The sequence below is a fragment of the Notamacropus eugenii genome, chromosome 1 (assembly GCF_028372415.1).
Source record: "Notamacropus eugenii isolate mMacEug1 chromosome 1, mMacEug1.pri_v2, whole genome shotgun sequence".
Lineage (NCBI taxonomy): Eukaryota > Metazoa > Chordata > Mammalia > Diprotodontia > Macropodidae > Notamacropus > Notamacropus eugenii.
Window position 1 is genome coordinate 408736376 of NC_092872.1, and position 13416 is coordinate 408749791.

Genomic DNA, 13416 nt, shown 5'->3' on the forward strand with positions numbered 1-13416 from the left:
TCATTTATAAAATGAGCATCGTAGTATCTGCCCTGCCCGCTTCACCCAAGTGAGAAGGTAAGTAAAGAGTTTCAGAAATGTCAGCCCTATGATCCCCACTTTCCTGATGAGGAAACTGAGGCCCAGAGCAGCTAAGTCACTTACAGTAGGTCGCACTGCTGGGAAATGGCAGCACTGGGATTCTGAACCAGTTCCTCTGACTCTTCACTTTTACTGGCTGCCCCTTCAGCAGCTAGATGAGACGTCCCGGCGGCATCCCAGAGGATGGCACGGATTGATCTGCGCCCCCCGCCTCCCCAGCCTCTCTCCTGGGCTCATCCTCCCTGCTCCCTTCTCGTGGCCGTTGTCATGACAACCAGCTGCTGCCGCTGCTGCCTCTTCCTTTCCGCAGCAGGGGTGGAGCCGGCAGGAGGGGAGGGGGAGGGATGGAGAGGAGGAGTCCTGAAGAGGCAGGCGCGGTGCCCGCTGCAAGTTCCAGGCGCTCTCTCTCTGAGCTCATCCCATCCTCCTCCGAGAGGGAGGAGGCCAGGGCCGCTGACTGCTGCCTCCTGCTATTGCTCTGGCTGGGAGGGTGGTTCCACTTCTCAGCATCACCGCCTGGGGAAAGCGGGGTGGGGAGGGGAGGACCTCCTTCGAGCATCCGCTGCTGATGCTGGACTCTGCAGCATCCTCAGTCCCAGGGAAGATGGATTCGACTGGTACCTCTCCCCCCCTGAAGCTGCTTCTCCTGGTCTGCGCGGGGTAAGTGGCGGTGGCTGGAGCTGCTGGTGGATATTTTTGCTTGGTTGGCTTTCCCATCAATAGTGTAATTCAGGCATGTCAGTCCTTTCTGTAGCCTGGGCTGGAACAATACAATGACTGCTCTCCCTGAGGCTGGCAAGAGGGTGAACCGGGGAGACAGAGGTGGGGGGGGGGGGGGGGGGGGGAGGAGAGAAGGAGAGGAGAGGGAGAGGGAAGAGGGGGAGGGGGAAGAAGGTGGAGCGGAGAGAGGAAGGGAAGGAGGAAGAGAGGGACATCGTAGAGTGGGGAGGGCGAGAAATCGGGAGACAGAGGCAGAGATACAGGGGAGAGATTGAGACAGAGACAGAGAAAGAGGGAGGATAGGGAAAGGAAGCAAGGAGGATGGATGGAGGAGGAGGAACCCTCTTGATTCAAAAACGTGTGCCAATTTCATCTTAACAAGCCTGAGAATATAGTTTAGTGGATCTGGTTCCTTTTGCTCAGCATTTGCTCTGGAACGGGGTTGTGGGGTTAAGAAAATGAACATGAAGAATTGTGTTCTGAGCGGGGCTTGTTTCCACTCTCGGTTCTCATCTCTATGGCTGAACCTTCTCAAAATAACGTTGAGTGTCTTGAGAGCAGCCCAAGGCAGGTGGTGGTGGTGGCTGCCTTATTGTTTGTATTTGCCAGGAATATCCAACCCTCACATCACTGACAACGTCTCCTCACCTAAATGACTTTCCTTCCATAGTGGTTAGGGAAAGGACTGGCCTGTTCGGCCAAGATCTTCATTCTTTCCTGCGGTGTACACATTGTGTGCATGGCAATGAGCATTTATGCATAAAAACATATTTCTAGATATGCATTTGCATGTGTTCAATGTGTCAGTCAGGGGTGCTATGGGACTCTAGCCTCTCTCCATGTCATACATACAAAAGTGAGCTTTATTACCCAACATGGACACTGCATTTATTTCCACAAAGTGCTACATAATCATTTGTATTGGTAATAAATATAAACCCATGCTGGGGGCTGGGAGCTAATTGTTTTTTATTTTAAAAAACAAACAAACAAACATGGGTCTCTCTTTGGGGGCATCCTGTGTGGTTTATTCATATTGTTACTCCCGTTTCGTTGTGACCAATTAGGACAGATGCCTATCATTTGATCTATATCTTGGGGACTAAATTCTATTTCACAGCTTGTCTCTTTTCATGTTTTGGTGGGGGGAAGGGATGATTAGAGCTTGGGAGAGGAATTCTGGAGCACTGGATTCACAGGGATGGGCAGCTTGCGTGGTGTTTTTACATCAAGCTTTTATCCAAAATGAATGGATTGGCCAAAGCACTCAGCCTGAAATTCTGTACTGGGCCTTTCCTTGTGTGCCAGGCTGTCTCTCCTCTGGGCAGCACCACTGTACCGTATGGTGTAATGAATTTACTTTGTCCAATCCTGTCAGGACCTGTTCATTCCTTCAGTTTCCAGGCACCATTTTACAATCAGTTCAGATTAGGTACTCTGTGTGTGTGTGTGTGTGTGTGTGTGTGTGTGTGTGTGTGTGTGTGTGTGTGTATGCTGTCCTCACTGGAGCTGGTTTTTTGCATCCAGGTGTCCACAGTAACCTATCCATTTCTCAATTAGCTAATTTATACAAAGAAACTAAGCAGGAGGTTGAGGGAAGCTTTGCCAACAGATGTGAAGAAGTATGCCTGAGATGACAAGATATTGTAGTTTTTAAATGCATGCTGGGCTCTGCCTGGCCTTTTATTACTATCAAGGGTTTAAGGTAGCTCACGATTCTCAGAAAACCAGGGATGGGTACAACACAGGCCTACATTATTGCCAGGATAATGGAGCTCACTGAATTAAAGCCAGAAAGCCCTTTTAGGTGTGTTAAATGTAGTCCTCATTTTAATGGTTATGTTTCTCCAACCGGCTCCCTACTATCTGTGTAGCAGATACCGCCAGCAATCCTAAATGCTCTAAAAACAATGTTGTTCTTTGTCATTTTAACAAAACAGTATATCTTGTTTTCTACATTACAGTCTTCGTGTAAACAATTATAATCTATTTGGATTGTGTCCATTTGTTATTTTCCTAGATAATCATTGTCTTGATTGGGACTATTTATACAAAAGATATTTGGAGACTTAAGGGGAAGAACTGGTTATGCATACATACAAATATACATGTGCAGTTTCATGTCTTCTGTAGGGTAAATTTTATTAACCTACAAATCAATGTAGGGCCAATACTGTCTAGTAAAAAAGAAAGTTGGAATTGGGGGACTCGAGTTTTAATTCTGACTTTTATATATTCCTCACTAAAATCATAATAGCTTTATTAGTTTTCTTGACTTCAGGTCCTGCAGTTTATCTACCATATCACCCAGCTACCCCTCTATAAAACGAGACTAACTATATAATCTTTCTGGTTCCTTTTATTTTTAAATCCTCATAATCCTTAGCTGTGTGAAACCAGGTAAATCATGTTATTTCTCTGATTCTTGGTTTCTTCATCTTTAGCATAGGGCTAACAAGAATTGGACTACCTGTCCCATAGGATTGTTATGAGGAAAAGGTCTTAAAGTGTTACAGGCTGGGGTGGGGGTGGGGGCATCAATATTATTATGTTGCCTTATGTTATGTACATAATATGCAAGATGAAGAAAAAGGAGCCTTGGCTCCTGTGTCATATCAGAATTTCTAATTTGGGTTTAAATCTTTTAGCAATTTCACTGATGGACAATGAAGTGGCACAAGGGGATAGAGTGCTGACTCTGGAGTCAGGAACACTTGAGCTGAAATTCAACCTCAGACACTTATAAGCTGTGTGACCCTGGGCAAATCACTTAACTCTGTTTATCTCAGTTTCCTCACCTGTAAAATGAGCTAGAGAAAGAAAAGGTAAATCACTTTAGGATCTTTGCTAGGAAATCCCCAACATGGGATCGTGAAGAATTGGATACTACTGAAAAACTACTGATTTTTTTTTTTTTTTACTACCAAGAGATCTAATGTCTGAGATCAGTAGTTACTAAGTATTTGGTATAGTCATTGTACATGATTCTAAAGTGGGGGGGGTGGGGGGCGGGGTGGGGTAGGGTAGGAAAGAGTCTGTGAGTTTGTCAGAAATTTACATAATAGTTTCTTGTCTTGTATTTCCTGTGCATTGAGTTTTCTTGGGGCACTTATTTTAAAAGGGGCATTTTATATTTTGAGAAAAGGCAGGTTACCAAATACCTGCCAGCTGATGCTGTTATATAGACTGCATTTCTCTGGTCAGATCCTGAACAGAGCTCTGGATCTAATTTTCCATTCTGTAACTAAGTAAGATTGTTGAGAATTTCAACAGGGTTCTGAGGAGAGCAGTAGGACTAATTAATGTGTTGGAAATTCAGAATTTTTAGGGAAAGTTAAGAGAACTAAGATTATTTATATCAGGAAGGGGAACTTAGAACCTTAGAATTAAAGTGAATTTAAAGGTATTAGATGTTCAGCTGGAGGTTGAATTTGAGAATCAAATAATCGAATGGATGAATAAACATTTATTAAGCACTATCTGCCATGCACACGCCAGGCACTGAAGGTACAAGTAGAAAAACGACCCAATCCCTGAACAGAAGGAACTTGAGCCCTGATTGGGGGAACAACACATAAAAGTCAGTTCAGCTCCAAGTTAGATAGAAAGACCCAGAAGTTGTGAGCTGATGATGGGATGAGTGGCAAATGTATGATAGTGAAAAGAATGCTGACTTTTGAGTCAGAGAATGTAGGTTTCAATAATGGGTCAATATTGAATCTGCTTACTACCTGAGAGACAGCAAGATGGCATTTGGAGTCGAGGTCTGAGTTCAAATCCTACTTCAGAACTCATCAGTCATCGAACACTTCTATGCATAACATGGAAATTCTAAGAGCTTCCATTTCATGATATTGAAAATGCTAATAATGCTTACCCTACCTACCTCGCAGGATTGTTGTGAGAAAAGCACTTTGCTAACTTTAATATGCATATCTGCTTTCTCACTTTCTCTCTCTCTCTCTCTCTCTCTCTCTCTCTCTCTCTCTCTCTCTGTTTCTTTCTCTTTCCTTCTCTCTATATCTCACACTTTATCTCTCTGCCTCTCTCTGTGTCTTTTTTCTCTGTGTGTGTCTCTGTCTGCCTTTCTATCTCTTTCCCTCTCTCACTTCTATCTGAGTTTCAGTCTCTGTGTCTTTCTCTGCCATTTTCTTTCTGTATGTCTCTCTCTCTCACTGTCTTTCTCTATGTATATCTAAGTATCTCTCTATCTCTGTCTTTCTGTCTCCCCACACACAGGGAATATCCCAAAAGTCTTAGTGCATTTTTAAATTTTAAGACCTTACTAGCACAAACATATATATATACATATATATGACATATAAAAATATATATACACATATATACAAATATATATGTGTATATATATATATGTGATGTTATTTTTACCTATAATTTGGACAAGTCACTTAGCTTTCATGGATCTCATCTTCCTCAGCTATAAACGAGGTGGTAGACTAGAGGGTCTCTGAGGGTCCATCCAATTTACCTCTCTGTGGTCAGTTACTTCTGAGTTCCCTCCTGCCTATGGGATTTTGAACAAGTAACTTCACCTCTTTGACCTCAGTCTTCTCAGATACAAAACAAAGGGTTTGGACTGAATAATCTCTAATGTACGCTTGTGGTTCTTGATCTATGATCATGTGATCCTTCTAACTCAGATTCCATGATCCTCCAAGAGAAAATTAGAGAAGAATGTTATAGGAAGAATGATGGTAAATGAGAAGGCAGAATTTTCTGATGCTATATTTGATGAAGGGGCAGACCAGGTTACCTAGACTCTTTTTTTTTTTACTCTTCATAAACAGGATTTATCTCCACCCTTTCTACAGTTAATGTTCAGTGATTTCAGTATGTTTGTAATCCTTGAAGGCAGAAGGATGCCCTGGATGACCCCTCAGAAACTCAGAGCCTTTTGAGACAGAGAACCAGCCTATTTAAAAAAATCAACCCTTTGAAAGAAATACAGGGCAATTTTATATTGGACCTTTTTTAGATAGATCACAAGGTGATTCAACACTGCAATGGAATCAGGTCACCGAATCTGGAACTCTTTAAAAAGCAGAGTTTACAATCATTTCTCTGGAAAGATGCTGCCTGGAGTCAGAGGACTGAACTCTTTGACCTCCTGAAGTTCCTTCAGTCATTGCAACATTTTCAAACTAAGTGACCTGAGCAGAGCATCTACTTAAAAGGTGCTCCCCCTCCTTTATGGTTATCTGGAGAAAATAAAGGAAATTGTTAAAAATCTGAAAGCAGATTCTGGATTCTAAAACAACACTAATTTGGTTCTGGAAGATACATTTTGGGAAGGACATTGATAAGCTGGGGCACATCCAGAGGAGGGGTGACCAGAATAGGAGAGAGGATATTATACTAAGAATTAGTTGAAAGGAACTGGAGATGTTTAGACTGGACAAGAGAAAATTTAGTGAAGGATCACTACAAACAATTGTCTTCAAGAGTCTGCAAGGCTGTCATGGAGAAGGAATAAGAGACTCATCAGAGCATTGATTTAGAGCAGGAGAGCTGGCCTCTCTTTAGAGGCTGCCTAGTTCAACCCCCTCATTTTGCAGGAGAAACTTAACCGTGGAGAGCTTAAGTGATTCATTTAAAGTCACATGGGTAGACTTGTCCTGCTTGACTCCAAAGGGTGATGGGTAAAAGTTTTCAGAAAAGGTCAATTCTTTTTTGAGGTAAAGGGGGAAAAAAACTAACCAAACTTCCTAACAATTAATGTAGAGACCTGTGGAATTTCATAAACTTTTAAAATAAATACATTTCTATGTAATTGGCATACTTTACAATCCTTTTGCAACAAAATTTTATTTTATTTTATCTAAAAACATCATTCTGAGAGAGGTCCATAGGCTTTAGCAGACTGCCAAAGGGCCCACGACACAGCCAGGATTAAGCACCCTTGTGACAGTTCCCTCTCACTGCAGAGCAGTTTTAGTGGAGTCTGGATGGCTACTTACTAGGGATGTTTTAGAGGGATCTTCATTTACATGCATGCCGAACTAGAGCAATCCTTGGTTCTTCCAGCTGCAAGATTATTTGAGTCTGCAAATGGCATCTAATGCAGAAAAGACAGATTCCACGAAGACTACATTCAGATTCTTGTCTTGCCGTGCCATTTATCAACCCAGCTATTTTTCACTAATTACTCTCAGATCCAAATTACTTTCTTAGAAATGTCAGGTTCATCAGAAAAGTTAAAATTAAATATTTTGACTGAAGTTAAACCTTCATCAGGATTGGGATGAACTGGATAAAAATACACTTTCTGCAGCATCCTGGCATGACCTGCTGCTCCTCCTCCTTTTAAAAAGGAGTCAGAATACTATAAGCACAATTTATATGCTGTGCTTTATTTCTCTCTCTTTACTGGGGACACCAGAGGGGAAAAGGTCAGAAGCAAATGTGTTTGCTCCATTTCTCAGGGACTTTGAAGAAAGGATGGTGCTGCCTGTTTTTATAGCCTGGGCCCAAGGAGCATGCCTCATTGTCTCATTTGTAATAGGAGCCTTCAGTGAGACCAGAGAGAATCAGCTTTTCTGTACAAGATTGATATGAAAGAGTTTGCTTATGATTGCAGGTTAATCAGAAAGGTCAGTTACTTTTCACCTTATAGGCTTGACTTAGCAAGTATTACAGTGATAGAGTCTCCAAATGGGAAGGAACCTCAGAGGAGATATAGTCTCACTTCTGCTTGAACAGAGATCCCCTCAGTTTTCTTGAATAGCCCATCTAGCTTCTGCCTGAGGGCCTCCACCAATGAGAAACCCATAATTTCTTGAGGGGTCACGTTGTGCTTTTGGACAGCTCTGTCCATCCTACATATGCCTCTTGGCAATCTCCATGCATTATTTCTAGTTCTGCGTTTGGGGCCAATCAGAGCAAATCTTATCCCTCTTTCATATGACTCTCCATCAAAAATTTGAAAATAGATCATGTTCCCTACTCCCGCTCTAAATTTTCTGTTCTCTAGGTTTAAGCATTCCCAGTTCCTTCAGGCAGACCATATATGGTAACCTCCTCTCCTATTCTCTCATTGGCACCTGATGTTTGGATCTTTCTTAAAATTTATTACAATTTTATTCAAATTTACCCTTGCCCCCAAGAAGCTTATTACAGCGTAGTTGTGGTGGAGGTGGTAGGACAAGACATGAGACACTGAGAGAACTGGTATGTATCAAACATACCAATCATTTGTACCAATTTCATATCAAATTGAAACTTTTTTAAAAGACCAATGTGTAACCTGAATACAGCTGTACATGTAGTTGGATATACTGCAGGCCCAACAATGCTCCTAAACATGATTACTACACATAGGAAAAATCTGACATCACAATTACTCTGGAATTGATGTGTTCCTCTGATCATGCAACACTAAGACTGGAATAAAATTGTACTGAATGAATAACCATATTTTTATCAAACAAAATTAAATTTGAATCATTGAGTACATTTTATCAATCCTAAGGCAATTAGTATTTACATCTGGGGGCTTCATCCTTCCCTTTTGAAATTCTTATTAATCCACAGGTAGAACCTCCTTGATTTATTGCAGCTGGGACTCATTTTTTTTTACCATTAGAAACACCAGCTCCTGTTACCCTGACCTGCCATTGTAGCTCACAGTGGGGATTCAATTAATCTCTGTGTTTGAGTGCCTATAATGAATGAGTATTCACACCCAAATCAATGAGATGGTAGTTTGATTTTCAAGGCTTTCTAGACATGTACACCTGCAGTCACAGATGAATAGAAAGCTATTCCTGAATCATGTCTGTCTTGCCCTTTCTATGTGGCTGATATTATTAGGCAACAGAGTGTAATAGAAAGAGCCCAAAATTAGGAATCAAAGTCAATGGACTCAAAACCAGGCATTGCCGCTTATTATTTATGTGACCCTGGGCAGGTCATTTGCACCTCAGAGGTTTCCCCACATGGAAAATGAGGGAATTGGACTCAATCATCTTTTTACTAGCATAACACCTTGAACATCAGGAAGGACCTTAGGAGACATTTAGTCTAACTCCTTCATTTTATAGTTGAGGAAACTGAAGCCCAAGTGATGTCATGGTCAATGCTCATACAGGAACCAGAGATGGGATTTGAACTCTGACTCCAGATTCAATGCCCAAGTAGTAGATGGGGAAGCTGAGGCAAAAAGAAGCTGTATGTATAGCCCGAGGCCATGCAGTTAATCAATATGGAAGGTAGGACTGAAATCCAGGTTTTTGTGTTTCCAAGTCCATTGTGCCATACTGCCTATGCAATATGAATTCTCTTGATGTTCAGAGAACTTTGATTCTCCCAAATGGGGACAAAGTTGTTTTAATGCCAGAGGTGGGGGTGGGGTACTTGATGAGAATATTCTCATGTCTCTGTAGCCTTGCCTAAGCCCACCATTAAGTACCAAGATTGAGATTTTTTTTTTGGGGGGGGGGGATGGTCATTGACATTTTTTATTTTACATCACAGTCATTTTTACATATACTACTTCCCTCTTCTTCCCTTCCCCAATTATCACCAAGCCTTTTATTACAACAAAGAAAAACATTTAAGTAAAATTGAATCTAACAGTATAGGTAGCATTCCACCCCTAGTGTTACCCACCTCTAACAAAAGGAGGGTAGTGGGTTTCTTCATCTCTTATCCAGGACCAAGGTTAGTCATTAAAATGATACAACTAACCAACAACCTAATGGATTGTTCTTTTTTTTGTTTTTATCATTATAGTTGTATATAATATTTCAAAATTGATATTTTCATAGATGTTCAGATTAATAAAATATTTTTCAGGCCTGACCACAACTACTTTGTTCCCACCTAAAATTTCATTTATTAATAATTTCAAAATGAATTTTCATAAATTGCAGAAAAGCTTTTTGAAAATTTAACTTGTTGCTCATGATGATCACAGAAGATCCAGAAATAACAGGAAGATTTGGTTTTTTGAATTTTCCATTCTTTTCTAATTTTGCAAACAACAGGGAGTCAAAATAATCATCCTCATAAATCACATTTCCATAGCGCTTTAAGACTTACAAAATACTTTTCTTCTCAATAACCCCATTAGAGAAGCAGTACAAGGATTATTGTTTCTATTTTATAAATGAAGAAACTGAGATAAAGCCATAAGGGACCTCGGAGATCATGAAATTCAATGGTCTTATCTTACAAATAAGGAAACAGAAGCCCAGGAAAGGGAAAGGACTTGGCCTAGACTATACAAACAGACTCATAATTTGAACGCAGGTCTTCTGACGCCAAGGCTGATGTTCTTTCCAGTGTATCATGTTGGCATCAGCCCAGCTCAAGGAGCCATGACAAATAGGATCAAAGGAATAGTTGAACCATATCTAATTCAGCTGCCATTGTGTTTTCATGGCTTGTGACTGCAGGAGAAACTGTCATTTACCCCCCACTGAGCCTCAGTTTCCCCATCTACAAAATCACTGGTGTGGACTAAATAACCTTTAAGACTTTTTCTGGGTCTAATAGTCTGTGTTGCATTTTTAAAAAAAGGATTTCTTTGAGTTCTAGCATACAATATTATTTCTTCCAAAGTTTCTTCCAGTTCTGACATTCTGTCTGTTACACTTGGTGTTCCAAAAGTCTTGGTGCAGTTTCACGCTATTTAAACCATTAAAGCTGAAAACTGCATCAAGACTTTTAGGACACCCTCTAGTCTAAGCTCCCCTCTAACTCCAAATCCTAGTATCCTAAAACCTTTTCAATATCCACATTGTCAGATGTAGTAGTCGTAAACAAGCAATCAGTTCTTTTTATGTTATTTCTGGAACAGAGCCAAAGAGCGGGTAGAATACATCAGGCCCATCGTATGGCTGGAGTCAAAGAGTCATGCTTTCTAGGGAACTACTTTCACAGTAAGTGTAAGGGAGGGGGAACGAGATTCCTGCCCGCCTATCGCAGAACCCAGCAGCTCAGTTGATGTCATGGGATTTATAAAGGTAGCCTGAAACAAAGGGCATTTGTACCCACTTCTGAGAAATGTCCTATTCTCCTTGGTAACCCAGATTTCTGTGAGTACTTACCTTCTAGTCAGACTAATGATAATGACTGGGAGACCTAAGTTGAAATCCCATCACTGACAAGAGGATGGTGCCATCAGAAAGCTAATGCTTTGACTTATAAATGAATTGGATTTAAGTGAGAGAGAACTGTGCAAGGTCACTAGCCTCACTTTCTCCTCCAGTTATCTGGGTCCAGTGGTAAGATATAGATCAGGACAATTGGAGATGGTCCAAGATCCAGTGGGAGACCTTGGCGTTTTTAAGGTAAGGTCTTTCCCATATCTCAGTTTGACTGAGGCAATGCCTAATCAGTGATTAAGGCTAGGTAAGCTAGGCATCTTGATGCAGATCACTTTCTAAACCTCAACTTCCTTCTTTATAAAATATATATTTTTGATATGATACTCCCTTCCTCTCAGTGCTGCTGGGAAGACAGTGATTTGTAACCTACATAATAACAGCTTTATTACAGAATGTTTTACATCTCACAGATGATTTTCTTCATGACAAACCCTTGCAGTAGGTTAAAAAAAAAAAATAATTGCTGTGTATCCCAAAAGTCTTAGTGCAGCCTGAACCTATATACTAGTTTTCCAATTTGAGAAGGGAGAAAATTAGCTTCAGAAACAAGTCTGGGACTTGGCTAAGGTCATACAACCAGTAAATGGCAGAGCTGGAATGCAAATTCAGATCTTCCACCTCTAAATCCTGAGCTTTTGCCACACAACCCATAGATAGCCCAGGTTTCCCCAAACAATTGCTCTCCTGTCAAACTGAAGAAGAAAAAAAATTGCATATACCTTGAATTTTTTTTTGCCACTTTTTCGTTAGCTTTGTATTTAGGTCATTTATTCTGACTTTAATTTTCATGTGACAAAATGTCACTTGGATAACAAAAGCGAAACAAATTTAAGTGATCTTCCTGATTCAATGCTTGGCTTTCTGCTGTCTACTGAACATGCAAATTGCTTAACCTATGCTTAACCTAGGCCCTCTTTATCTCTTATCACTTCTGATATATTTTCTATATTCCAGCCATTCTGTACTATTTCCTCACCCCAAAACATGCCCTGTATCTTCCTGCCTCCATACATTTATCCATGCCTTACCCCATGCCTGGAATGCTTTCCCTCAAGACCTTATTCTTACCAGCTGAAATCCTACCCACTCTTCAAGGTCCAGGTCAAATCTCCATCCTCCATAAATCCCTCTTCTTTCTTTCTCCCCACCCCCAGACCTTAACAGTGAAACCATCTTCTCATCTCTCACAACATAGCATCTTCTTATTGTTAAGTGGCCCATTGTATAGAGCACTGGGCCTGGAGTCAGGAAGGAATTTGATCTCAGACACTTACTGGCTGTGTGACTCTGGGGAAATTATTTAACCTCCATCTGACTCAGTTTCCTTAACTTTAAAATAGAGATAATAATAGCACCTATGTCCCAGAGTTCTTTTGAAGCCCAAATAAGGTAATATTTGTAAAGCGCGTAGCACAGTGATTGGCACATAATAGACTCTTAATCAATGCTTATTTCCTCCTTTCTCTTTTTACCTCACCCATCCATCCTCTACTCAGCTGCCATATTGATATCCCCAAAGCTCACTTATAATCATATCACACACACACACGCACATGCACACACACACACGCACACACGCACGCACACATACACACTCACCCATCCTACAAAGAAATTTTAGTAGCTCTCTTGTCTCTAGAGTAAAAGATGATCTCCTCTGTTTAGTATTTGGTATAAAACCCTTCATAAGTTGACTCTAGTCTGTCTTTCCAGGCCAGTTACACATGGCTCCCCCCTAATGTATTCTTAGCTCCAGGCAAATTGTCCCTTTTCTTCCTGCACATGGTATCTCCTGCCTCTCTGCCTTTGGTCAGGCTGTGCCCCATTCCTAGATCATTCTACTCACTTTTATCTCTTAGAATGTCTAGCTCCCAGAATCACAGAGTCTTGGACCCAGAAGGATCATCAAAGAACATCTATTCCAACTTACATGTGAATAGAAAAGACAAGTGGTCATTTTGCCCCTGAACAAAGGTCTCTAGTGATAGGAAATTCATACTCACTGAATGCTGATCTCTGTGCTAAATACTGGGCATATATTGTTAGGAAGCACATGTTGTTAGAAATTTACCTCTTGCAAACTTTTATCCATTGCTTTGAATTTTGCCAAGCAGAACAAGTCTAATCCCTTTTCCAGACTTTAAATGCTTCAGGAGAGCTAATAGGTTCTCCTTAAGTTTTCTCTTCTCCAGGATAAACTTCCCTACATCCTTCAACTATCCATTCCCTGCCTTGAGCTACAGGTTTTCAGACCTTTTTTCTCTCTTTCTCTCTGTCTCTCTCTCTGTCTCTGTCTCTTTTCTCTTCATTTTGGGGGAGGGAACTAGGGGAAGGGGAGTAGGGTTTTTCTGGACCTCTATCTCATCTACATAAGGAATTTCCAATGTGAAAGTCCCTTCCACAAAAACAGATGAGCAAATTGTCACTTATAGTGTGCGTGTTTGTGTGTTTGTCTTTCGTTGCCATTACACTTATAGTGTAAAAG

General features: G+C 40.9%; 1 protein-coding gene across 5 annotated transcripts in view; it reads left to right on the plus strand.

Annotated features, from left to right (window-relative positions):
* Nucleotides 1–407: 407 nt before the first annotated feature.
* JAKMIP2 (janus kinase and microtubule interacting protein 2) overlaps nt 408–13416 on the plus strand; it is a 236913-nt gene continuing 223904 nt past the window's right edge. For all 5 annotated transcript variants that reach the window (XM_072631005.1, XM_072631006.1, XM_072631008.1 and 2 more), the window contains exon 1: nt 408–741. The gene's annotated coding sequence lies outside the window, so the exon portion shown is untranslated. The remainder of the gene's footprint in view (nt 742–13416) is intronic.